Source organism: Chrysochloris asiatica, unplaced genomic scaffold, assembly GCF_000296735.1.
Source record: "Chrysochloris asiatica unplaced genomic scaffold, ChrAsi1.0 scaffold00063, whole genome shotgun sequence".
In the NCBI taxonomy this organism is placed as follows: Eukaryota; Metazoa; Chordata; class Mammalia; order Afrosoricida; family Chrysochloridae; genus Chrysochloris; species Chrysochloris asiatica.
In genome coordinates, this window is record NW_006408581.1 from 9399198 (window position 1) to 9404660 (window position 5463).

Below are 5463 nucleotides of genomic sequence, written 5' to 3' on the forward strand. Positions count from 1 at the left end.
TCAAAAGAGATTCTACCTTCCCCCGCACCCTCTGAAACTAGGCTCCCTCTTGAAAGCTTGTAAGCCAATCACTTCCTTCCTGTCTTTGTAGTCCCCCCATTTTGGGTAGCTAATGTCTAAGTTGCCCATCCCTGTCAACCCTGTATACCGAAGAGATGTGAATGATCCTTGCTGTAAAGATTCATTTCCTCTTTTGAGCTACTACATCCATAAGTATAGGTCAAGCTCATCAAATTGTAGCAGATTACTCTTTTTTTCCTCTTCTTTCTTCCTCTAGTTGAGTTCTGATCATCCAGCCATTGAAGCCAGGTTAAATGTGTACTATGTGCAAGAATGGGTGTTATTGTGCATCTCCCTTCACTTCATATCAGCTGGATGCTTCACTCTTCTCTCTAGTCCTCCGTGGCCATGTCCCTGTCCCTGGGTCCAGGAGTCCCCAGGTCTCACCATACTGTTGACCAACCAGGTCACAATACATGTGAACAGGAGTCTGTTGAAAGTGGTCAGATTTAGTTCACAGCTTCATTGCTGTTTTTCCCCCACTTCCCCTTATAAGATAAATACATTTCTTATGGCAGTTTGTCTCTTTCTTTAACCATTCCCAAAATGATTCCATGCTCTTGAATTTACATCATGTCAAAACAACAGATTTGACATCCTCAAGGGACTTAAGGTTTTTTTTTTTCTTCCTGTTAAATAGTCCTTGAGTTTGGGAAACAAGAAGAAATCTGAAAAGACAAATTCAGGGCTATAGGTAGATAGATATAGTTTCCCAAAGAAATTCTAACCTCAAAGAATGAGCAAGTACACTGTCATAATGGGGGGAAAAATTCCTCAGCACAACCTTTCTGGCATATTTTCTTATAAATATTCTTGGAATATATGAAGTAGATCAATTTTAAATTTTCTTACAACTTCTTCCTAACAAACCCATGATAATCTGTGTCTTATGAGAAAATCTATCACTATGACCCCTTGGAAATTACCAAGACTAGCCCCTTTGAAGAGCCTCCATAACCTTCTCATCTGACCTCTGTCTTGAATTTAACTGGCCTAGCAAATTCCCTTATTGTTGTTGTTGTTAAGTGCCATTGAGTCAATTACAACTCACAGAGACCTGTATAGGGTTTCCAAGGAACAGCTGGTGAATTTGAATCTCTGGTCTTGTATTCAAACCAATATTCCATTTGAGTGCTTATCCTACAACAGCACACCAGGACCATATCCCCTTAGAAATGATTATATTTAATGGACCATGCTCTTGTATTGTATTTGAAAACCCAAGAATTAATCCCAGATTTTGATACATTCCAGATATATCATAATGATGGAAAGAGTAACTCTTTGAGATTATTAATCTTCATACAATACTTTACCCACAGAGTTCAAAATTTGCTGAGGTCAAAAGTTTGCTTAAAATTGAAAATGCTGAATCTCAACTTCAGTAACTATCCCATCAATGGTAATTCTGTGGTTTTCTTCCACCAACTGCTGGACTTCAGCTGTAGTTTCTGTAGATGTTGAAGTTCAAAATTTTCCTTCTGCTGACTCATATTTAAGGTTTTCTTGACCTTTCTTAAAACATTTGAGCTATAAAAATCTGTTAATTTATATGTGGAAGCGGTCTCATAAAACTCTTCCAAATTTTCAGAGATGTGGGAAGATGGCCACATCCATTTTGTTAAAAGTTTAATATAATCCTGAATGATTTTTTTTTTCAAGATGGTTTTTCCTTGGCATATAAAGTATCTTTTATTTTTAAGGTGTGATACTGTAGGGGTAGCACTTACTGGCAACAGTAACCATCCCTCAGAAACCCTGTTGTTATTATTATTGCTCTGTACTATCTATGAGTCAGTTGGTTCTGACTCATAATGGTCCTGTATAGCATTTCTGATGTAGTTAGTGGGTTTGAACTGCCAACCATGTGGTTAGCAGTCCAGTGCTTATTCTACAGTGCCACACCAGCATTCCACAGGGTTGCTACGATTTGGAACTGACTTGACAACACTTAACAACAACAATAATAGCAAGACCAAAACATGTGTCTTACTGAGAGAACTTATAGACAGCCATACACTGACTATAAAGACATGTTTAAATGTATTTTGTTTGGAATAAACTCATACATGTATGAAATGGAAACCTAATTGAGATACATTTTGACTTGCCTCATGTAATCCATCCTTGTTCAATAATGATTTTTGCTGTTTTGGTTCTATATGGTAATTTACCAAGAGATAGAGTCAACAGGCCACCCCTAACTCTTATTTTTTAGAAAGAAATAGTATCCTCCCTAGAGTCTCACAATGATAGACGTTTCAGTTGCAGGGGTAGAGGGAGGGTGGAGACTGTAGGAGAGAGATGCCAATGAAGGTATTGATGTGGTACAGACTTCATAGCGTAAACAAACTTGCACACTGTGAAAAATACCCTTGTGAACTGGCATGATTTTTGGTTTACACAGGCAACTCCTGTTCACTGGGGCTGGTTATCAATTTCTTTTTAGTGAGCTACCAGCTCACTTCTACTGCAGTACTCACTTTCCCTTGTGTCCTGTCTGCCTGTCATCTATGAGACTTTCCATAAGGCAATTGCTGCCCCTATTTAGTTGATGCCCTAAGCATGTGCTTACCCTGCACTTGGGTAATCCTTCACTATTGCAGAAAAAAGAGGAATGAGATAAGAAATTAGATGCTTTGGGAAATCAATATTTAATGACTCAGTCGGAAAAGTGCCACTCATAACAAAGATTGTGAAGAATTGGCTAGAAGAGTAGGAAGAGAAAATGTGAAGAAAGCCATCAGAAGAAAGAACTCTAAGGAAGGGGAACAATATTGTGCAATAAAAATTACAACTTAATTGAACTAAATTTAAAAGGGCTTATATAATGTAAAGGAGTCCTGGTGTAGCACTGTAGGATCATCACTGGACTGCTAACCACATGGTTACTTTTTCAAACTCACCACCAGGTCCTTGGAAACCCTATACTAGGTCATTATGACTCAGTACTGACTGATGGCACTTACCAATAGCAACATATAATTTGAATAGCAAAGATGTCAATACTGAAAGGAAATTCAGCAAATTTATATGATTGAAGTAATATTTCAATGAGTAAAGAAGTGATGGAAGTTAATAAGAAGTACATGGACTACAGATTACTAACATGTAGGAAAATAAGTGAATCTAAGCATTGGTCGGTGCATACTGGAAGTCAAGAGAGACTTTGTTTTGCTTTATTTTGTTTTATAGTATTCTGGAAGTTTGAATAAATTTATATCGAAAGGATTTATATAAATCTCTAAAAAGGATTTAGAGAGAATGTGGTTCACTATCGTAACAAAAAAAGAGCAAGAGATTTATTCTAAATAAAGGGAAGGTGGATCCATTTAAGAAAAGAGGTGATACCTTTTAGTTACAACAAGGAAACTGAGAAGAAAGGAAATATGGAGGTGCACAAACTATTTTCCAATTTGTCTGTGAAATAAAAGCACGGAGTAGTATGTTATGCCTGAGTAGACTAAGATTCAATTACTTCCCTAAAGAAGGAGTCTTGCTGGGGCTGTGGTTAAAACCCTTGGCTGTTAAATGAAATATCAGCAATACACCAACCCTGCACTGCTCTGTGGGAGGAAAATGTGGCAGTTGGCTTCCATAAAGATTTTAGCCTCAGAAACATCATGGGGAATTGTATTCTTTCCCATATTGTTGTCAGTTCAAATAGATCAAGCACTGTCCTAAAAAAAATCCCTGGTGATCTGAATCCAGAAAGATTTCACCAGAAAAGCCTTACAGAATATTTCTATTTTGTGACACATCGTATAGAACACTTCTACTTTGTGACACATGGGGACATCATGAATTGTAATCAACTTGATGGCAATGTATAGTGTGCTTTATATATGAGTAAAACTCTGTGTATAGTAAATATTACACAAATAATATAGGTTTTATTTGTTTTAACATTTCATGCTATTATTATTTCTATGTATATTATAGTTTTTATACAAACATGCTATATATGATATTAGCATTCTCTTTTAAAAGTACATTTGAACACAGCACCATGTAAAAACAAAAACTGGCATAGCTGGGCTTTCTAAAAGACCTCCCTGGTTGGCAAACCTGTAGAAAATGCTTGCAATTTGTGTAAACAATTGTGCAAGCAATTGTGTAAACAGTGTGTAAACTATTCATTGTGCAAACAATGAATTCTGTTGGCCTGACTACTTAAGAATTTGCTTTGCCTGATTCAACAAACCAGCTTTTCCTTTTCTTTTTTCCTTTCTTCTTCTTCTTTTGGTTCCCTGCAAATCAAATTATTGAACTACAACAGTTCAGGTCAGCGGAAAATAGATTGCAGATATTTCAAAAGTTTTATTCAGTCTTTGAGAGATAAGGAAATGATCTCAAATAAAACTTTTCACAACCCTATTGTACTTTCTTTATCTTCTAAGTAGAGCCCCTTGTCAGCCTTTGATTCTGTTCCACTGAACTTTTCAGTAATTCAGTTGTCCCAGAACTATAAATTCTATAACTCTTCTGTAATTGCAAACCAGCTGGTTGAACTTCAAGAGACCAACAAAAATATTTTAAAAGGTTATTTAAAAAACTATTAGTTGCTAAATTACTCTTGGTTCCCTCACCATTTGAAGTATTCTACCCATAAAATATGCTCAAGATTACCTAATTAAAATTGAGAAAAAAGAATTTCCTTGCAATTTCCCTTTAAGCAAAAACATATTTTTATAATAATCCTGTGGCTCTATTTTTCCCTCTAGTGCCTTTTGCTAACAAAATGTATGCCACATTCAATAATGCTTTCACCTGTAGGTCTGTTGAGTACTGCTAATAATAACTAAACTTTTGCTATTTGTAGATAAAGCAATCCAGTGAAAATGGGGTCAGGAAAATCTTTTGTTCAATGAATGTACAGCTTTCTATAGAAAAGGAAGTCATGTGAGCATATCTCCTGATGAATAAACACATAATTTAAAAGCACATTAATTGGACTTGATTATTCTTAAAGTATAAACACTGCACGATTTCTCATGATTATATTATACAAAATCACCTTTAAAATGTTAAGTGTTATTTAAAATATAATTGCATTGTTTTATGAATAATCAGGTAAGTGATCTTTTATAAATTTTTGCTTTATTTAAACTTTACTATTTTTGTTTCTCTCCTGACTGCAATAAGAGCTTTAACTGAAAACTATTGATAGTTAACGATATGGTATAACTTTGACCTGAGGAAATTTTTAATACTCTGGTGATATTACTGTTATTTCTTTTTTCTGAAGATATACTTGGATTTTCAACTAATATTAAAAATGTGTTTCTTTGAAAATTCATAATGCCAATGTATTGATGTTCATTTCAGGGCATGATGAATTAGTATATCAGAACTGGAAATAACATATAAAATCAAGCTCAGTCTCCAAAACAAAGTTGCGGG